General features: G+C 45.7%; 1 protein-coding gene across 14 annotated transcripts in view; it reads right to left on the bottom strand.

The window, feature by feature from the left end:
• Window positions 1–22,763, bottom strand: part of LOC135920138 (uncharacterized) — a 137,980-nt gene that overhangs the window by 614 nt on the left and 114,603 nt on the right. For 6 of the 14 annotated variants that reach the window (XM_070524192.1, XM_070524211.1, XM_070524198.1 and 3 more), the window contains 10 exons: window positions 22,431–22,523; window positions 21,448–21,523; window positions 20,996–21,078; window positions 17,937–18,069; window positions 16,331–16,420; window positions 15,641–15,724; window positions 12,267–12,349; window positions 9,772–9,908; window positions 8,350–8,495; window positions 3,284–3,343 (listed from right to left, as the gene is read on the bottom strand). The gene's annotated coding sequence lies outside the window, so the exon portion shown is untranslated. Of the gene's footprint in view, window positions 1–3,283; window positions 3,344–8,349; window positions 8,496–9,771; window positions 9,909–12,266; window positions 12,350–15,640; window positions 15,725–16,330; window positions 16,421–17,936; window positions 18,095–20,995; window positions 21,079–21,447; window positions 21,524–22,430; window positions 22,524–22,763 lie in introns of all 14 variants that reach the window. The other 8 variants (XM_070524191.1, XM_070524193.1, XM_070524194.1 and 5 more) reach the window with 8 other exon arrangements.

The raw sequence follows: 22,763 nt of genomic DNA, 5'->3' as shown, positions 1-22,763 counted from the left end.
CACGTCGTAATTGCGAAGTTGAAGCCCAGGGGCAGGTAGTGTAAACGGATTTACCCCTTTAAGGGCATTTTCTGTTTTCTCACTGAGTTACACCCTTACACCTTTACGGGTGTGAGTTATAGGCCAACTTGCACCCTTTAGGCCCTTAATGGTGTAAATTAACTAACCTAACCTAAAGTCACGCGCGCATAACAGAAATTGAAAGGCTAGCACTCTCAAGCTATGCGACGTTAAAGGTGTCCTGAAACACCCCTCGGGCTTGGCGAAATAACAGTTCGCGGGTAGCATGCGCTGCTGTGAACATCTCGGCCAAGTTTTGCTGTCGTACGCGGCGCGTGGAGCTCGCGAGTGGATCGCGAAGTCTCCTTTCTCTCAAACGCTCTCTATTCAAAAGAAGGCCCTGTCCTCACTCTTGGAGACGCACTATTTCGTCATCGGACGCGCTCTTACGTAAGAGTGCGTCCGATGGGGTGGGTGGATGGGCCGCCCATCCACCACGTAAGTTACGTCATTCCCTTAGACGGCTGCTATTGGCCGATAGCCGACATCAAGCTGCGGTCGGCTACATGGCGTAGGTACCGCGGCCGCCGCCGTGTGCCGCCACGAGTCCACTGGCAGAACGCACTGCGGCTCGCTGAGGACAACTGCGTTTGACCATAGCCTCCTATATAAAAATATAGGAGGATATGGTTCTATGGTTTGCCTTATGTTTAGCGCGTCGCAGGCACCAAAGGCGGAAGTCGTGGCGTCTATGTTAACACCCAAAATGAAATTTGGACTGCTCGCCACGGTGACGCTTAGAAGGTGGAGCGCTGTGTACATGCCCCACTGCGCCGTAGCCTTCGCAGTGAAAGGCATTGAAGAAGGAACGGGAGCACAGCGGAGGCCGTCTTTGATTGCCAATAGCTCCGCTTCTGTTGAACGCACTAAAATACTTTTTGCTGCAAAGTATTTCTGAAGTAGCCTATTTGCACTTCAAATGCCTTTCCCTACTCCATTCAGTGGTTCAGGTCCCCTTAAAATGTGCTACGAAATGCAAAACGTAAAGGCACTCTTCAGCAGATCTTAGGGACGGATATCTCGAAAGTGGTGAAAGTCTGGGGAGTTGCGCTTAGCAGACGTGACTTCACTACCCTCCGCTTCGACGTCGAAATTAGTTGCGCCCTACAGTTAAACAGAAATGTAATTAGACCATTTCAGTCAATTAGCGAAACAATCGCTGACATTTTTCTTGTCGCTAATGTCAGCCTAGCCACGTAGCCTATCTGTGCAAGGAACTGCAGGGGCCTAGATATAACAGCCCCCAATGCCGCACGGAAAGCGCCTGGTATATATCCGACTCCTATAGACGACTATGCAAGGGGCCTTGTTTGATGCTGCTCTGGATGTTAGCTAACATCCAAAAGGGTATGTGCTTGTCTATTTTGTTTGCGTCAAACTAACTCTATGGTCCGCGCCGTGGCAACTGGGACCCAAGAATACTGGCAATCTCGTGCTTACAGCACCAAAGTTCGCGAAGAAACACTGGTGATCTTTGACTTCGTGAACGTGCGCTACGCGCAAGCATATGGGTGCTATATCCATACGCTTGCGCAGTGGCGTGGCGATAAAGGGAGGGGGGTGTCATATACGTCTGATGACACCCGGAAATTGTCTATATCCTCGCCTTACTCGACTACACCCGGAGGGGGGGGGTGACAGAAGACCTACGGGCAACGGGAGCCAAATGACCTAGCTACGCCACTGCGCTTGCGCGCGTTCCCATGGTCACCATGGTAACCCATGGTCGGACTCGCTCCTCCTGCCACCGTTTTCATTGCTGCTCCGTCCTTGTCGCTAGGCGCTCGGCCTCTCGGTCTCCAGTTGAGCCCGATAAATCCGAAGCGCCGCACACGCAGCGCGTAGCAACTGCCAGAGGAGGCGAACCCAGCGCGCCTTCACCTACCCTCCTCCTCCGCGAGGCTCTGCCTCCTTGCATTCCTCCACCTCCCCTTCCTCCGCCGCGCGATATACAAAATTAGGCGGTATACTAAATGACAATCCGAGTATCTCCAAGCGACGGCAAACAACGTTACCTTGGTTCTGTCCAGATACGCAACATTTGCTTATTTTAAAATCTTGGTGCGTGATAGTTGGGAACCCCTGTATAGAGCATGGGCACAAGCATGCGACATGACCATACGCGGTCTTGCTGCGATGTCAGCCCGTTTCTTTTCTTTTTGCCGAATATTGCGATTGAATCGGTCGATTGACCACTCAGACAAGCGCGATTCAAACTTTCGCAAGTCGCAAGAGGATGAAAACGCGATTTGTTTTGCTCGATCTTGTTCGGCCTAACCTCTACGACTTACTCGCCTAAAGCACCAAGCTTGTACCACGTGTCCCACTTAATTGCGCCAAAATTTAAAAATATGCAAGCATACCACGCATCTGGACAGAATGAAGGTATAATGGCAATTGCCTTCGCTCGGAGGAAGTCAATTATTTTTTTGTATTTCGCCTAATTGCAAAATTAGGTATAAATTTACCAATATTTGAAATGTTATATTCGGAACTAAAGTGTCCATGCGAAAATTGTAGCGCATCCTGAAAAATTCCCGATACAGCTTTCTGTTCCTCAGTATGTGTTTAGCAGAAGTATTTCTCTCTCTTTTTTTAATTAGGCCTGAAAGACGCGAAACGTGAAAAAAAAAAGAGTGCCGCGCTACTAAAATCACGCTGCACAAGTGAACTAGATTCGTACACAAGTGAGATGCGAGCCGAGGGATCTGGGGATCTGTCCTGTGCACGAGAGGCAGATATCCCTAGAACCACGATTACGTCACACTGACATCGTCGGCGCCACGTTCTGGCCGAGAATTTCGGAACAGCAGAATGCCGGGCTAGTTGGTTTCGCTGTCTTAGTTTGCAGCCTAACACACCGGAGGGGAACGTAATAATAATAATAAAAAAGACTGTTCCGAAATACTATGGCCAACTATGTATAACTTTTGGCTGGATCAACCTTCATATCATAGTATGCACGTACGTCATTTAACTATACTGCGCGACTTCCGGTTTACGGCAGCGCCATGTTGGGGAACTTATAGGCCTATGCCTATGCGCGCGCCTGTTGATAAGGCGCCCCAAGATGGCGGAAGGTAGCGAAAGCAGACGACAGCAGCGGATGTGACGTCACGTGCATACTACGTATAGTTAGGGATCTACATTAGCGAGGAGGACTTTCTACAATTGGAAGTCTATATTAGCGAAGACAGAATGACTGCGCGGCTTGCTGCCTTACCCGTAATGTCGTGGAGTGCGGTGCGGTGACTCCCGACATTAAAAACCGCGCAGCCCGTTCCTGCAAGGACGGAAGCGGTTACTACGTTTGTGTGCCGAGTATCCGCGACATATGCTTCATTCGAAGCGTATACACAAAGGCCGTAAACACTCGAAAGGAATGCGCTAATGGGCACCACGATACATTAACTTCCCCTACACGCCCTAATCGCGTTATTAGTAATCTGCAATATATATATATATATATATATATATAAACACACTATAAACACACTTTGGCTCATTCGAGCCAAAGTGTGTTTGTGTTAGAATAATCTCTAAACCGTGCGCGGCAACTAAGTGTGAATTCGCACCACAAGTGACTAATTATCGAACATTTCTCATTAAAACACGATATCCACACACGTCATCGCGCAAAAGTCAAATCTGTGGTCGTATTTTGTATTTTTTTTCCCACCGGTACTTCGTACATTCCCTCGCACTGCGACGCCAATCCCAAAGGCATGACAGCTGAGTGGCGTCGTGCTGTGCAGTGAAGTACACAAACATTTTCACGCATGATTGCGCGAGAAAAAAAAAAAAGTTCGCAAAGTAGAAAGTCCGCGCACAACAACTGGATGCTACATATAAATGTTGGTGTCAAACTTGGCGATTAATTGGATAAAGTTTACGCAGATAAAACGTTCTTTGAAAACTGTTGTTAATTTCGAAATAATTGCTTTGATTATTAGAAGCTGAAAGGGACCCTGAAACGCTTTTGACGATTTTCTACAAACGTACTGAGTCGTTAGAGTAGGTCCTTCTGATCATTAATTGACACATCTAAGTGCTCTGCGTAAAGCGTGTAATTTATTATAAGGCTTTAAAAATGCACATCGCTGCCGATCGCAGCGCACTGCTCGGCGGAATTTTAAACCGCCCCTACCCATATGACCGAAATCACCCATATTACGTCAGTGGGGCGAGCTATCTGATTGGCTGATCAGGGCGCGTGATCGATAATTTTTCCAACCTTATGGTAAACAAATGATCTTCGTAATAGTTGGAATGTTAGTTAATTTGTTCTTATGAAAAGAAAGTAACATAAAGCGAATGCACAAGAACAATTTTTCAGTACACTTGAGCACTTCCGGCACAGAGCAAGTGTCGTCTGCTTGTGTTAAAACGTACTACATTTTGACAAGAGCTCTGCGGTCAGAGTCGGTCTCAGTCTTTTCGCGAGCACTATGATTCGACTTTGTTGCCTTGTGGACTGCAAACGTAGCGACTGGCAATATGTCAAGCTGCGACATCGTGTCCCTCTGCAAGGCAGCGTACGAGCGAACTGGCTGCTGCGCATCGGGCTGCCGCTATCCGATCGGCGCCAGGACTCCCGCGTTTGTGGCCGTCACTTTACACCGGAAGATTACTAACGCAATGGCGTTTCGCGAGTCCGGTATTAGGGCAAGCGCAAGGGGACAGGGTCTGGCCGCTTGACTGTGCCGTAATGAGCCATGAGATGAGCAGAAGGGAAAATGTGAATGCCTGCACGGTGCAGCCACCTGGTGGCATGGAGCTCAACCATACGCTGTAGCAGCAACGAAGCGTATTATTTGCGGCTGGTGCGTATTTCTCGCAGGAGTGTAATCATCAACACGTTGCTTTTATCAATGTTTAAAATGTTTAACACTTGGTTAGAGCAATATTAGCGCTTTGTTTGGCCGGTTAAGCGCTGCGCCAACAAGTGTCTGGACCGTGCAGACCGATCCGGCCGCTCACGTACGTCTACGCCAAAGTTCCTTCATCAGCTTCAGTTTATGCCTCCAGTCATTCGCCGAAATGACCAGCTTGCCTGTGGTTACCGGAATACCAGACACGTTCGGAGCTATGGCAGAATGCTCGCAACGCACGCTGCTTCGATAGCTCTCGCTTGGGGTCGACGGCCAAGCAGCTAGCGGAGAGGTTTCGCGCGGGCGTGGGCGGGCTCCAAACAACCGGAAGTGGACGATGTGACGTCACATTGTGACGCAGGACCAGTAAAGGCGGAGCTTAGCCCCGCTCGCTCGGCGAACGAGTTGAGGAGGAAAAGCATGGCTGGGGAGGAGGGTAACTTTTAATCGCTTGTAGCTCCATTAATACGTAACGCTTCACTTAAATTGTGGTGCGAATGTTCTACTTAAGCTGTACCCTACGCGTCTACAAAATTTGTCCGAACCGTTTCAGGGGCCCTTGAAGTGAAAAGTTTTTTTTTTTTCACTTAGTAGCCGAATCCTCAACGCCGGTAACGTAAAAAGCTGTTTTAGCTTTATTATTTCACAGAAACACATTTCGTTTAACTAACTTGTTCTTGCATGTACAATTATACGATACCTAAAATGTATCAGCGGGCCGCTAAAGTTGGAGGACAGACGACAAGATTCGCGCTCGCTTTGAAACAGGTTGTCGTCTGTTCTTGCTTTTCTTCGCTTGGTAATGCACTGTAGGGGAGTAAAGATGCAATTTGCGTTAATGGAAACATTATATGAAGATTTTACTTTAAGAACGCGTTATTCGTGTAGCCATATCCACGTTTTAGACGAAGCCTCTTACAACACCAACCAACACGAGCCTCGCAGACACACATACCGTCATTCCCGTGACGGCACAGCGCCCCTTAGGAAACTCCCTTAGACGGTGGCGCCAGATTTCCCTCTAGGTGTTATAGTGAGAAACTATGTACCTGGCAAGCTCAAATGGTCCAGTGTGCCGCCGAGTGTTTTTACAAGAGTGACTCGGGGGACCTGGTAGCTGCACCGCTGTGACGACCCTGGTTTAATTATGCGACAAAGTTTTTTTTTTTTTTTCCTGCACGGGGCAACGTTTTGGTGTTTGGCCAGGCTTCCTACTCTAGGAACCTGGCTTCGTCAAAGGATACCCGAAAATAATCGTGTTTTGCAAACCGAGAGGATGTAAAGCGCTATGCGGGTACAGTTGCCCAAACAAGAACTTTTCCAATAGGGACTGTCTTAGCATTGTCAAGGGACTGCTTGGATGCTGCCGAGACAGACTTTGTTAAGTCTAGAGTCACTTAACAACTATCCATTCATAAAATGCACTGTGAAATAACTTGGCCTTTCAGCATTAAGTTGAAAAGGCGTATACCTCCACTCCAGTACACGATACCTGCTTAAAACTCTCACAACATAACTTGACTATGTTGTCCGGCTTGTGAAATTGTATGTTGCAATCGCAAGATGCGCACTAAAGTGAAAAAGGGAATTTTTTCTTTAACTATCTGAACGTTTCCATTTCTCGTGCAAGTAGTTTTCGCGTTTTCTAGTAATTCACCTTAAAAGGCGAAAATGAGTTAGCTTTTGTATATAGTGATGTTTAAAAGATTAATTGTGCTAAAAAGAACAGGTAGTACCTACCTGAGCTATCTTTATCTTTAGTACATAATGAGCTATTTTTATTATAGTGATGTAGGTAGTGAAAAACAGATGATATATTCGATGAGCTCGTGTCACAAACTGAGGTAAATTGATTTCAGTATTCTTACCTTGCAAAATGAAAGCACATGAGATTTATCCGCCGAAAACTCGCCGCTTGTACTTCCGTGTGATGACACACAAGTGATAAGTCAGTGTGACGTACATATGACGTCGATACAATCGGGCACAGTACGTAACACTGTCGTCGAGCAGGTACATATGTCACCCTGGCGGTCGTATTTGGGCCCCGTTGTTGCGAGAGTCCACAGAACTTTCAAGGGTCAACAACCTGCTGCCTCTGTAGTCCTTCGACGGCAAACTCACTAGTCCCGAGTAGCCGGTCTCAAAAGTCATGACAACCAGGCGTCTTGGTGCGCAATTACCGAAGACGTGCCTCGAAACCTACCATTCGGATTTTAGACCTTTTCTTCTAGCTTGTGTAGCTTCATTTCAAAATAAGAGCAACCATTTTCTTAGTGGCAGAAGCGCAATCAACTATCGCAAGCTTAACCGAATAGTCGCCGTTTACTGCTCAAGAGGAAGCTCTAGCTCGGGCCCAACACCGACGCGGCTTATTCAAATACGTGTAAAATGTGAAATACGTTTTTCTAAGAGAACCCTTGCACCGACTTTGATTAATTTTGTTGCATTTGAGAGAGAAAGTTATATTTTAGTGACTGTTGGAAGCGGAATTTCGATATAGGGCTTGAACTTTGTGAAAAGCATTTTAAAAAATTTGAAAACTTGAAAAAAGTAGAGGAGCGAAGTTTACTAATTAATAGCTCTGCATCAAGAACAGATACTGCGGTTCTGTTTACAGTTTCCATTAGATTATTAAATGCGGACAAATTTGGTGTCATTTTTTATTTTACCTGAATTGGTTACGTTGTGCACAAAGGTTCTGCAAAAGCTGTATTTCGATATTACTAAATTTTTTCTAGATTGATGTGTAACATATCAAATTTGTCCGCTTTAGATGTACTATTATATGGAATTCACAGAATTGTGGTATCATTTTTTATTGTTGAGTTACAGTGTACTAAAGTTGTTAGTTTCGTTTTTTGAAAATGTTCGATTTTTGCCAATTGTTAATAAACAATCTACTGCCTAAATCAAAAATTCTAAACCAACTGTCACTAGATTTTAAGTTCTTCTTCCAAATGCAACAAATATCGCCAAATTTGGAGCAGTGGCTGCTGAGAAAAACGAATTCCCCTTTTACACGCATTTAGATAGGGGCACCCGAGCTAAAGCTTCCTCTTGAGAGGACGCTTTAGCTCGGGTGCTCGGGTTTAGCTTTTTTATGATATCTGTTCTTGATGCAGAGCTATGAATTTGTAAACTTCGTGCTTCTATTTTTTTTTTCAAACGGTCGAATATTTGAAACTCTTTTTAACAAAAATTCAAGCCCAAAATCGCAACTCCGCTTCCAACAGTCACTAGAATTTAATTTTCTTTCTCAAATGCAACAAATTTCATTCAAATCGGTCCAGGGGTTTTCCAGAAAAACGTTTTTGCGTTTTACGTGTATTTGAATAGGCCGCGTCGGAGTTGGGCCCGAGCTAAAGCTTCCTCTTAAGGACTGCTACACGAGGTGAACATGGCGGTCAGTCCTTACCGTCGACGTACTATAAGGCCCGCTGCTGGTCACGGGTCTTCTGGCACAGCTGTACGTCGACTGTACACTGTGCGGCCGTGATCACCCCCTTGCGGATCGTGGGATCTGGCTCTTGCGGACGCCCGTGGATGCTGCAGTATGGCGCACTGCGTGGATAGACCGCCACATCTCGAAATGAACTCAAGGGGCTTGACTTCCCAACGCAAGTCGTACGAATAACGCCGTAGAAAGGGTGTGCGTGTGGAATGGTGAGGACACAAACAGTTTCTAGACCAGGTGGGTCATTATTGTCCAATTGCGCTACGATGTTGACTTTCGCCATGTCGCCATTTTGAGTCAATAAGAAGGCGTACCCCCGCCAAGCTAGCAAACGAGTACAGACAAGATGGTCAGCCCGATAATAGGACGGAATTTCAGGTCAGCTTGCGCAGCGTTCCCGAGTAGTTTCTATGAAGAAGTGCTGCTATATATAGAGTAACACGACTCCCCTCCAGTGCATTCGGGTAGGCGCCGAGAGATGCTCGTTGCAGGATTGTTGCTAAAGAACACCGTGGAGCGCCACAAAAGCCGAGCAAACCCATAAGACGAAGTGTGATAGCTGCCGTGCACTTCATTGAGCAGAGAATGAGCGGGAACGGGAGGCCCATTCAAAAATGCGGGAATACGAATTGAGCAATGTGTCGTGTGACGAACGCGGGAAATTCGCAGGGACACCTATCTATAGGGGTAGTTGGTAGTTGCTGGCACATGAACGTCGGATATATATCGCAGGCATGTTAAACAGCTGACAGGTCAGTACAGAATTCTCCCGCTATTTTTACAATATCTTCGAAATTGCTGATGATATTACCCTGCTTATCTTTCACTGCATACATCTTGGCTTGTCCTAGGCCAAGCTTTGTTACTGATTTCATGCTGCCTCATTTTTTTTCCTGCTTCCTCAGCCTTTTTTTTTTTACGTTATAACATCGAATATCTTATTTTCTCCTTGTTGATCAGTTTTTACAGTTCCGCGAATTCTATCTGACCTCTTGGGTTGGACACTTTCATTCATTTGTCCTTTCTTTATTAGGTCCTTTGTTACTTGGGAGAGCTTACCTATTGGTTGCCTTGCTGCTTTACTTCCCTCTTCAATTACTGCTTCTGGAGCCAGCTTAGTTACGGTTTCATTCATTACCTCTATGTCATCTTCATCTCTTTGTTCTAAGGCTGCATATTTGTTTGCAAGTACCAGCCCCAATTAGTCAGCTTTTACCCTTACTGCGTCTGGGTGCGGTCCCAGTATTGCCAAAGTTAAGGTAGCAAATACCAAGAAGTCAGTAATGGCACAACAGTAACGCTACGCTAGAACACTATGCCCACAGGAAAATCAATGGTCCTTACAACAGGGACCGTTTGCGCAAAACAAATATTTACAAGCACCTGCTGGTCTGTCCATGCAGCCTGCTTGGCGGAGTTGCCCATTATTTATAAGACAGGCGATTTGGCCGCCGCCGCTCCCGTTTGTTCCCACGAGGAGCTGGTGGTTGTGCAGGACACGGCAGTGGTGCTGGACTGCGCTGCAACATGAAATGGCTCGGTTTGATCACGCACATCCGGACACCGCGAATAGCAGATTATCTTCTTTTCTTTTGCGCGAATCGATACGATGGGAAATAAAGCGTTATCAAAACTATGCATTTCGCGATAGTCACGGGTTGTTTTTGAAGCGGCGTGTGCTATAGAGCAGAACTTTTTGTTGGGCTAGTTGGTGCATATTACTGAAGTACTATAGCGCGCGCCAAACAGACGACACAAGAAGCGCTCGTCCGTGTCTCTTCTTCTTGTGTCGTCTGTTTGGCGCTATAGTGCTTCAGTAGTGTGCTATAGAGTTTCGAAGCTGCCGTATTTATTCGAATGTAGGTGAAACTTGAAAGTAATTCCCCTCCATTGCTGGAAGGATTCATCCGGAAGGGCGGGGGGGGGGGGTTGTTGCAGCTCCTTCGATAGCAACCAAACCGTCAAAACTGGCACTCTTGATAAGCCCTGTAAGCTTGGGGAGTAAAAACATACTCATTATATCAGAATCAAGATTGGGGAGTAAAAGAACACTCAGTATAATCAGCATCTGGAGGCAGGACGGCTACATACCTCTGGACCAGTTGCTGCATAGCATTGGGACGTAATTGGGGCGCTGTCCTTATGCACCAGCTACGGTTTGCCCTGCTACAGGGACGCGTCTCTGCTGGCTCACCGAGCGATATGGACGTCTCAGGATCTCTCTGTATCCTAGCTGATTGGTCGGTCTGACCACGTGAGCAAGAACTCGACACTTTGCAAACGTAGGATGTGGTCAGCTGAGACCAAGCCATAATTTCATCTACTACGGACTGTTATGAAGTTGTAATTTCTCTGAAGTACGTCTTTAACGCCTGTAAAAATTTGTGAAGCCTCCTCCAACCTCTCTCCGCCGCCCACGTTTAATCACAGAGCTAGCGTGGCTGTTACGGGTTAAAGCAGCACGTCGGGGGACATTCCGGCCACAAACGGCCATGCGCGTTATCACGTGACACGGAACTCTTCACAGAAAAGTGGCGCGCGCAGAGCTTTCAAGAAAGGAGGCGCAAGAGGCAGCAGTCAATGTTTCGGGAGAAGATACACCGTCCCAAAGGGTTTATACTTCCTTGGAGCGTGTATTCTACCACTTCTCGGAATTTATGAATTATTTTACTCCGATATGGAGGCAAGATTACTCAATTTGTGCATAAAGAAGAGTAAACTTGCTCCACGGTGCCGAAAAAGAAACGTTGCCGTGGTAGTGCGTTCGTTCTTAAACATTTGCGTCTTAGACGGCAAGATAATTTACATCTTTAGAGGTATAAAAGAGGTGCAAAAGGGGAATAATACTTGCACACTTACACCTTTTTTTTGCGCAAACTTGAGTTGTAGAATGATTTACCCACATGGTCATCTTTTTATGGGTGTACATTTTACAGCCCACGCAGTTTCACAGGACAGATACACCTAAGGAGGGTTCTTAAGAAGGCCTGAGGTGTCGTTGCCGAACATCAGGGGGCGGTCACTTCAGGAGCTGGGTCACTCATGAAGAAAAAAACAGCCAAGCGTATCTCTACGTAAATATCACTATGTGTTCGTAAGGCACCGCTTCTGTGCAAACAAACAACCTTTACGATTCTGGTAACAAATAACGAAGCGCGCGCGCGTTTTTTCAATGAAGGGTGTCTTCCGATCCTTTTAGCAAGCAAAGCTGTTTAACGTGACGTCTAATAGCACTAATTCGTGCACTGGAATATAAAGACACCTAAACACCGTTCGCTATCTGGCATCGAATCCCTGACGCAAAGGTAAACAGCAACATTCATAAGGAATATCAATTAACTAAGTGGAAGTAGTCGAATAGTCGAATCAAAAACAACGACTTCAGTGATGGGCGTATGGCAAAGGCGTGACCGTGCGTAGGGCAGTTCATGTAATTAAATGTAGTCGAAGTCGTGTAGTGTAGTTGAAATCGACGAGAACGTATTATGCTGCAACAATCGTATAGCAGCGTGAGATTGTTCCATGTCCGGAACTGGCAATGAGCTTCTAGGATGCCGGTACTTAGTTCTTGCATTAGGGTTCAATGGACTGTATTCTGGGTTGAAAATTATTCTGCAAGTCTTATAATTGGTACTTCCATGTAGTCATGTGCCTGCCTGTGCGGTACAGGCAATCGTGACGAAAACGAATAATTGCGGCATCTTCTACATAGTTAAGAGATTTCGAAGAGAGTTTTCGTAACGCCCTCTGATTATAACAAGTTTTCGTGGCAATAGTTTAACGAAATCTATTGATAATAGTTTTACTAATGCTTAACGTAACGACTTCATCGTATCGATAACTTAGCCAACGCTGCTAGAAACTGCCTGAGAACTCACCATAAAGTTGATGAGGTGCAGTGCTAGGCTGTAACCCAGCCTGCGACGGTGTGACATGGAGGAATCCCAATAGCCACCGAGAGCTGCGGATACCGAAAGCGAGATTAAGACAAAATGGCAGAAAAAAAAAGAAAAGAAGAACCGTTGCGTGTTTGTTCGACTACACGAAATGGGTCTATAGTTAGACAAACGGCAAAAGACAAGCGGAGTGCAACGTTACCAAATAGTCACAGGCAGGAACGATGTTCAAATCACATAAACGTATTTAAGATGCTGCACATTTCACTTTCTGCGGCCTGAAGGCGCGTCTACCAAATATGAATGTAAACAACATTGGGTAGAATACGGTGACTTTTCTTTTTTTGCACCACGCTTTCATGCCATGTGCCACTTACGTTAGTTCTTACGTGATTTCAACTCCTACTTCAATTTTACCGGAGTGGGTAAGGCCATCATACACGAAGAGAAATTCACATAAATAAAACAATTTTAGAAAAATTTCTCATGATAGAAGAATTCATCTGAGTAGCTTGAAATAACTGCAAGTTCCAGCGGAGCGGACGCTTGAATTAGTTATATGCACTTATACGAAGCCTACAATTAAAACGTGCTGCTACCCTTAAAGGGGTTGAGACACCAAATTTTGAGGCTCTAAAAAGCCTGTTGTAGGCTGCTTCTGTATGCACGGACACCAACAACGAGGTATTGGACGCTGCAAACATTTCAAAATAATTTTGATAGCGCATGGTACCGGGCGAACGTCCTACGCACTTAAACAACATAGACTTGCAAGCACTTCTACTGTCATTTCTTTTTTATTTTTTTTTCATGCAAAGCTAGCACACTTATACGACCCATTTAACATGGCTGCCCATCACTCGTTTAACGTTACCCCCTTTCTATATGCAAACGAACGTCGGCAATCACGCGCTACATGAAAGTTGTCCGCTTTCTCGCGGAGAAACGCGCAGCTTTACAGTGTTAGCAATCCGTGGATCAACGCAGAAACACCATGTCACCGAGTTCAGCAGTTGTCGTGAGTGTCGAGGCATAAGGAGGTTTGCTAATACGTATATAGCCACCTGTATACGTGGGACGGTTAAAAATATTTTACTGAATAAATTGTTCGTTGTTGTGCCATGTTTTACTACAGACTGCATGCGGCCTTGCCAAACCATTCTCATTTATTTCCTTCTTTTCGTTCGTGCTGGAATCGACCAAACACGTTATTTTTTTTATGTGAGCTTTTCAAGACTTTCTCTGTACCTTACCGTGTTCGGATCCACGCGCTTCCTTAAATTAGCGAAATGGCGAGGAAAGCGGGTGTGTGCTTTACAGGAATGCGCGCTGTTTCTTCTTCTACGTAAATTCTACGATTCTTCTACTTCTACGATTGCTTCTACATGAATACACGCAAAAGGCAAAAAGGCATGACTGAGAAAAACGCTTGAACGACGTGAATGAGAGTGCTGTACTTCGGAGAGAAAGCTCATTTGTACTGACTCTATAATAGCGAGCAAATTTTTATATTTAGGGTGTGAAATATTTACGAAATTTTTCGGAAAATGGTAAGTTGGTGCATTGTGTACCTTGGAAAGTCAGACTTTGAAATACGTACTTTACTATACGTGTTACTTCCGTTTTCTTTTTTTCTCAGTTCTGGTTCGTCTTCCCTGCTGCCTTCCCTTTGCTTTTAAACCTCTACGCCCGAAACATTCCGGGCACGAACGGCAAGCACGTTGCAGGCGTGCCTTGGCACTCTCAAAAGTAGCGAGCGCAGAGCTTTCAAGAATGGAAACGCAAGAAAAAAAAAATTGCCAGGCTTAGCTTGGTTAAGCCAAGAATGCGTTGCACATTGCGCGAGTTGGGGCCCAGCTTTTCCTCCGGCTGTCGTGACGTCACGTCACGTGGTTGCGCTAAAGGTCAATGGTGGCTGCCCGGCCGCGCCCAAGGGCTGAACTGAGTGATTGCAATATGCAACGCATAATATACGGAATACCTAGCGCAGCAAGAACAAAGGACGGGTCGAGAGGGGACAAACGCTTGTCATGTCTCCATCTGTTCTTTGTTCTTATATTGCGCCACGTATTCTATTATACAACATGGCCAAACCTGTTGCCTTCTCAATCGCAAGCGAGACCGACGGCAACTATTGTTTGGGAACAAGCTACACTCGCCCGAATGGCGTACTCTTCAATCACTGTCCGTAGTTCCCGAGTTGTTTTACTCCCAAATGGAAGCAAATAATTGTGCATAAACAAGACTAAACTTGTTCCACAATAGTATACAAGGAAGTTAAAAAGAAAGGGCTGTGGCAGTGCTTTGGTTCTTCAGTTATGGAGTCCCAGACTAAGTTTACACCCTTAAAGGAGTATAAGGTCTATATCAATGTGTTATTCTCACGCTTAATCTCTTATTGTGTAAGGGTGTGGTTTTACACACCTCACGTTCACGCAGTTCACATACAGCTAAGGAGGCCCGTTAAGAATGCCTCGGGTGTCGTAGCTGACCGTCAGGGGCCAATCACCACCGGAGGTGGTTCCCTCTCATAACGAAAAAAAAAAAACAGTCTACCATTTCTATATTTGACAATGACTATGTGTTCGTACGGCAGTACCTCTGTGCAAACAATTTTTTGCATTTCCGAGAACAAGGAACAACGAAGGATGCATGTTTTGTCAATAAAGGGTGCCTTGAACTCCGTATTAGCAAGCAAAGCTTTCCAACTTGGGTGTTTAACTGCGCTATTTCGCGCACTGGAATACGAACACACCTGGAAACAGCTCGCTGTCCGCCATTCATGCTCCGACGCAACCGTAGACCGCAACGTTAATTGCAGGAATATTTACAGCAAAACTCGCTAAGCTACCAAGTAGAGGAAAGAATCAGTTCCACTTCGGGTAACCTATCTGGAAGTAGTTAAATAGTCTAACAGAGCGACTTCGCTGATGGGCGTATGCCAAAGGCGTGACAGGGTGTACGGCAGTTCAGTCTCGGATTTGTAGTCGAACTCGGCGAGGATTAATTAAGCTGCAAAAATTGTATACCAATGCGAGAATGTTGCATGCCTGGAACTGGTAATGAACTCTTCGGATGTCAGGTTTCATGTCTTGCATCCGGGTTTAATTGTAGTCATATATTCATAAGCACGTCTCTGTGATAAAGGCAATGACGGCGAAATCAAATAATAATAAGACCTAGATCGTTAAGACATTTCGATGAGACTTTTTGTAACTTCCCGTAATTACCGTCAGCTTTGGTTACAGTGTTTCACGAAATCTGTCGATAAGATTTGTGCGAACAGTTAACGCAACGACTCCATCATATCTGTACATTAATTAGGCAACGCTGCTGGAAACTGCGCGAGAGCTTACCCCGAAATTGACCAAGTAAAATGCTGGGCTGTCACCTAGAATGACATTGCAGTGACATGGAGGAATCCCAAGAGCCCAGGTGTGCTGCAGAGATCGAAATTGAGATTAAGTCAAAATTTTGGAACAGAGACAAAGAAAAAGAACCATCGCGTGTCGATCAATAGACGGCTATCTGAATAGACTACATGACGGGAATTTATATATACATTGCTAGTTAGACAAATGGCAAAAAACAAGCACAGTGTCACGCTACTAAATATAGTCATATGCATGTACGACGTCAATTTGATATAAACGTATGAGGATCGTGCACATTTCACGATCTGTGTCCTGACGGCGCCTCTACGAAAAATGAATATAAACAGCGTTGGGTAAAATTACGGTAAACTCCAAGTAGAATCGAGCACCGAGAAGGTGTTTCAGCCGAAGGGACGAATACGCAGCGAAGACTTGCTTGAAACGCGTCGAGTGCACTATTGATGGGCAACGAGATGCGTCGATACGTATTGTGATGAGGGAACATCGCCGTGTCGAGGGCAAACAAATACTAGACATGTACCGGGCAGAACAGATTGAAACCCACTTGTGTAAAAGTGGTAGTTTCCTGTTTTTTTAAAGGCCATTTAACTATTATTGCGCTCTTAAATTACAATTAAGGCCGTTATACGTGAATTCAAGGCCTGCTCTTACCGCCGCATGAGCCAACCGCCGACATACGGACGCTCGTACGATGATCCGGGTTCAGGCACGGGACCGCCGTGGATGCCGCAGTAGAGCGCGCTGCGAACGTAACCGGGAGAGAGGAAGCTTTAGCTCGTAGTAGAGTTACTGTAACTCTACCACGACAGCATATACAGTAACTCTACCACGACAGCATATACAGTTACTCTAGCTCGTAGCCAACGTCAACGCCACCTGTTCAAATGGATGTAAAAGGCAGAAATCTTTTTATGAGAAAGCTGCCGGACTTGTTCGTAGGAAGTTTGTGGAATTTGAGAGAAGAAGTAATATTCTTAGGGCTGTAATAATGAGATCTTGCGCGCACAGCTAACTAGAGCCCCTAGATGATCTACGCCAGGGCGGCGCCACCATCGCTGGTTAGAAGCGCCGCGTAGACGGGAAAACACGCGTCTTGACCGGAGCCTGTTTGTACGTTGACTGCGCATTGTCGGGGGGGGGGAGGGGGTATTGCGGTCACATGACGACCATGGACGCCACCGTAGGCCGCGCTATATAACGTAGCGATTAAAGTAGGTTCGTGCTCAACAGAAAACTGCAGCTCGGGGCTGTTTCCGATTCCGCCTACATGAATGCATAGAAAAGGCAGAAATGGTTCGTTGAGAAACCAATGGACCGATGTTCACGAAACTGTATTGATGTGAGCTTTCAAGAAATTAGGTGCAAGCGAGACAGGCAGCAGTCAATGTTTCGGGACAAGATACACCCACCCAATCTGGGTATACTCCTTTAGAGCGTGTATTCCATCCCTTTTCGGAATTCCTGCAACTTCGAAATCAGAAATCGAAAGCGAAACTCTTTACGTATGAATTATTTTACTCCGATATGGCAGCAACTTTACTAAATTTGTGCATAAAGAAGAGTGAAATTGCTCCCCGGGAGAGTAGACTGTGGAAAAAAACAAAAAATAAGTTGCCGTGGCACTGCGTTCGTTCTTAAATCTTTGGCCTGTTCTGCCATATAATTGACATCCTTAGAAGTGAGAAAGAGTGTAAAGCGTAGTATGACCCGCAAATTTACACCTTTTTTTTTCGTAAACGTGCGAGGTGCAGAACAGTTTACACCCTTATTATTTATGGGTCTACATTCTACAGGTCATGCAGTTAGACGGGACACACACACCTAAGGAGGATTGTTAAGAAGGCCTGAAGTGTCGTTGCCGAGGGTCAGGAGCATTCACCTCAGGAGCTTGGTCACTAATTACGAAAAAATCAGCCCACCATTTCTCTATGTAAAAATCACTATGTATTCGTAAGGCACCACCTATGTGCAAAGAAAGATAATTTTTATCCTTCCGCTAACAATCAACAACGAAGCCTGCACGTTTTGTCCATTAAGGGGAAGCTTTAGCTCGGGCGCTCATATCTAAAAAACAAGTAAAACGGCAATTCGTTTTTCTCGGCAACCCCTGCACTAAATTGGACGTGTTGCTTGCACTTATAAGAAAAACTTAAAATCTAGCGACTGTTGGTATGGAATTTTCGATCTAGGTCGTCAATTGTTTATTAAAGATTGGCAACAATCGAGAATATTCAGAAAACGAAACTGTCCCGTTCACCTGCAGGTCGGTTCATTCAGCCTGCATTGATGAAGTTGCCGATCATTTATAAGGCAGGCGGTTCGGTGGCCGCCGCTCCAGTGTTCTTCGGCGGGGAAGTTGCGTCTGTGCCGGACGCGGCAGTAATGCTGCACTGCAAAGCACGTGAAACGGCTTGGCTGAAAAGCACGTGAAACGGCTTGGCTGCAAAGCACGTGACACGGCTTGGCTGAAAAGCACGTGAAACGGCTTGGCTGAAAAGCACGTGAAACGGCTTGGCTGAAAAGCACGTGAAACGGCTTGGCTGCATAGCACGTGAAACGGCTCGGCTGCATCGTGCAATCGATAGGACGAGAAATAAAGCGTCATCAAAACTATGCATTTTGCGATTTTCACGGGTTGTTTTTGAAGCGCCGTACGCTATAGTTTCGAAGCTACCGTATTTGTTCGAATATAGGCAAGCCTCGATTTTGTTGAGAAGAAGTGTTACCAAAAAATGAGCCATCAGCCTATATGCACGACCAAATACTCTCGACCTATATTTAAAAGCTATTCTAATAAATTATTACGGGCGCTGCGAGGATTAACAGTGGCTGTTCAGAGGTACTGAGCTTTCGTTTGAAGCAAAAGATCAGACAAAAATATGTCTGCACCCCTTTAGAAGCAGAAATTATTGTAGCGATAATACCGGTAGAAGAAAAATGGTCGGTTATATCCCAAATTATGCGATATGCGGGTCTGTTGTAACGGGTGTACTTTTACTGTAAAGAATGTATTTCTAAAACACAACTGGCACCACCTTAGCAAAGCCAAAGACGAAGTTTCCACAGCTGCCTTTTCGTTCATGCAACTGCTGCTGCAACTGAAAGGGGCCCTGGAACACCCCTTTTGAACATAATCGTTGAATGTCCCTTCTTAAAGCCCTCTTGCGCCCGCTTAAGGTTACTGACGAGGAAGGGTGCTTGAAATAGACACCTTCACGCAAATCAGGAGGAGGACACGTACGTTTCATGCGTGCGTGAAAGTGTCTAATTAAAGTGCGCTGCTACAACGTCATGACTCACAAACTACCCCACGGGTAGCGATTACCTCGAAAGTAATTCCCCTCCGTTGTGACACTTTTGCGTCTTCCTCCGCCACGATTAGATGCACTGCTGGACGGATTCATCTGGAGCGGGGCGGGGGTGGAGGCGTTGTTACGGTTGTTTGGATAGCTACGACGCCTTCAAAACTGGCACTCCTGATAAGCCCCTAAAGCTCGGGGAGTAAAAGAATACTCAGTGTAATCAGAATCTGGAGGACAGGAGGGCTACATCCCTGTGGACCAGTTGCTGCATAGCATTGCGACGTAATTGGTGCGTTGTCCTTATGCCCCAGCCACGGTTTGTCCTGCTACAAGGACGCGTCTCTGCTGGCTCACCGAGCGATCTAGACGTAGCAGGATCTGTCTGTATCCTAGATGAGTGGTCGGTCTGGCCATGTGAACAAGAACTCCGCGAAATTTGCAAACATATGGATGTGGTGAGCTGATACCAAGCCAGAATTTTCTCCATTACGGAGTACAATCACGTCGTAATTTCTCTGAAGTACATTTCTTACGCCTGTAAAAATTTGTGAAGCCGCTTCCGACTTCCCCTCTGCCACCCACGTTTAATGACAGAGATAGCGTCGCTGTTGTGGTTACCACGCAGTTCAGTATAAAGCTCCCGCGCAGCTTTTACTTAAGAGTTTGTTATAAGAGCACGTTCAGTCCACTTGTGCGTAACCAAGTGCGAGAGTGTTCAACGGTACAGTAACGAAAGTTCTGGCAAAACGAACAGCTTGTCGCCGTGCAGTGATGACTATTTGATTAATAAGCAGTGCGGAGAAAAGCTCACCACCCCACGCCAAATTCCACTTCTCGCCGGGGAGGAACCACGAATCACATCGAAAAGGGCGCTTGCTTTCGGAGAAGGCGGAGGCGAATACTGGTGACGTAATGGCAACAGAGCAAAGGCACATGCTAAATGCTGCTTCACGAGTTGTATCTGCGGGAGACTGCAGCTAACAGTGTTTTTCTTTAAGTTTATTATTGTTAGCATGGATTTTGTTACGCATGGGTGTTCGCTTACCTATAAAGGAACGCATTTGATGATGATGATGATGATGATGCTGATGATGATCGAAGTTTACTGGCGCAAGGGCATCTAAGGCCAAAGAGCGCCAGGACATGTGTTTTGGTTCAGTGAAATGGTGGGGTGAGATGATGAATTTGATGAGATAGAAATACAGGTTGCTTCACGTAACTTGAACCAAGGACTTAGGTGGTTAGCCGCAGTTACTTGAAACCAAAGGCATATGGTTTGCCATCATGGGGCGCTCGATCGTTAGAGTATATTTCTTTATATTCCGCTTAATTAGTCCATTAACTAAGATTAATTATAGAAACATTTCTATATTAACTTAAGGGCCAATTGCGTTTCGTTGCGTTGTAGAGGGTATTCTGAGACAACCGATCCAACTTTTTGTGGAAGCGTAAACGCTGCATAGCAGAGTGGGGGTGTAGGCCAGTTAGTCATTCCATGATTTTGGGGAGTTGCCCCAGGAGAACACGAGACTCGAAGAAAGGGACAACACGAAGCTGTCTTTTGCGTTTAAGGAAAGCCCGCGAAATCCGAAATATGGCAACGTGACTGCGTTCATGCGATATCGCATCGCAGGGTTCTGAACGTCGCTTCGCGCGAAAGAACCGTGCGCGCGGACCGTGGCTATGTGAGCAGCCCCGGCTCTGGGCGTCGGCTTGGCAGTGAGTCAGCATCTTTGGCGGCGGCACACGGAAAAAGAAAGCACCGTCGTCCACGATAAGCGATAGGCTGGACGAGCAGTCAGAGCGCTGCATAAGTTCTCAAATGTCAACGTGTGTCCTAAAGTTACGTCAGTCGTTAGCATAATAGCGAAATCGGTTGATGTACCCAATTCAGTTCATTTCTCAAGCGAAACCCCCGCTAGTAATCCGGTTCAAGAGTAGAATTGTGCAACCCGCCATGGTCCATTTTTTCAAGAATTTTATACGTCCTATAGAACCAGCTGTATCAGCTTACCTCGAAGTTCCTGAAATGAAAACTCGGCCTCCAGTGGCCCGATCGTTCCGAATGGTCACGACATCCGAAACTGCGCAGAATTCCTGCAGTAATGGACAGACAAGTGACATCGACATGAGCATAAGGCTCGGGTATCATTATATTGCTTTCAGTGACAGGAATCTGTTGCCATCAAAAAGAAATATAATTTTAATTGAGCACGCATAACTTCCCCAACCTTGTTTTCGACAGGGACAAATCTAATCGAAAATTTCGAACCTCTGTTAACATTGTAGAAGTGAAATTTGGAGCGTCAACATTGGAAAACATTGCCTCGAGATCTTCGTAGATTGCAATTAACAGGTCTTTTGTCTGTAATTGATATGTAATGTTACGCTGACGCAAGAAAATGAATGCTAATAACGGGTTTTAAGGTTTCGTAAGAACGCACGGCTAAGAACGATCGAACTTACGACGTTGGCGACGTCTGGTGTTCGGCGTTCGCACTGCTGGCAGTATGACATGGAAGCATCCGAACAGCCCACGCTCCTGCAGAAAACGACATCGAAATGAAAACAAATGCACATGAAAAAACACAAACAAACGGTGCACGCATCTTAACAGATTGTAATGTAATGTATAAACGTTCGTGGTTAGACAAATAACAAAATCACAAACACCGTGCGACTTTAAAGATTGAAAGTACAGGCACTGTTCCATTGACGTATAACATCTTTTTAGTTCGCACTGAGTGAATCAAAAGTCTTATTCGAAACTCGCTGAGCTTAGCTTTCGGCGCGAATGCAAGCCGTTCATCTTTACCGATGAAGCGCTAATTTCTCCGTGCTTCCGCGCGGATGCGATTAATGTACCCTTCCTAGTACATCAATTACAAAAGTGTTCGCTGGTGGCTTTTATAGACCTAAATCTCGTTTAGTTCTGATTAGACTACACGAAAGGAATCTATATATACATTGCTAGCTGGACAAACGGCAGAAGACAAGCACAGTGCCACGTTACTAAAGAGTCATATGCATCCAAGATGTTCAATTCAGATACACGTATGAAGATCATGCACGTTTCATAATCTGTGACCTGATGGCAAATCTACGAAAAATGAATATATACAACCTTGTGCAGAATTCAAGTAAATAACGCTAAGTAGCATCTAGCACCGAGATTCAGGTTCCAATGCGTGCGGGAACGCACACCGAAAACTGGCTTGAAACGCGTCGATTGCAGACTTGATGGTCAAAGCTATGCGTCGATACGTATGGCGATGACGTCACGGCGGAACATGACCGTGTCGAGTGCAAACAAGTACTAAACATGTACCGTGAAAAATAACTTGGAACACATTTTTGTAAAAGCGATAGCTTACTGTTCTTTAAAGGCTGGTTAGCTATCAGTTTGATTCCTAAAGGCTGGTATACGGGAATACAAGGTATGCTCTTACCGCAAAGACTATAGGGCCAGCTGCCGACATTTGGACCTCCGTACGACATCGGCGGTGAGTCCGCTGACACAGTGGATGCCACAGTAGAGCGCACTGCAAACCGTAACCGAGAAAGTTTAAGCCTTATAAAGAAACCAACTGCGATTCGACCTGTTCAAATGCATTTGAAAGACAAATCTTTTGACGAGTCAATCCCTGGGCTAATGTGAATGAAATTTCTTGAATTTGGGAGCAACATTTATATTCTTGGGGATATAGTAATACTATGGTACGCGCAGCGCTGACGCTAGGGCGGTGACACCATCGCTGGACAGAAGCGGCGCCGACGGCGTT

Source organism: Dermacentor albipictus, chromosome 8, assembly GCF_038994185.2.
Source record: "Dermacentor albipictus isolate Rhodes 1998 colony chromosome 8, USDA_Dalb.pri_finalv2, whole genome shotgun sequence".
NCBI lineage: Eukaryota > Metazoa > Arthropoda > Arachnida > Ixodida > Ixodidae > Dermacentor > Dermacentor albipictus.
The sequence above is the reverse complement of the archived record's forward strand: the minus strand, read 5'-3'. Positions and strand labels throughout refer to the sequence as shown.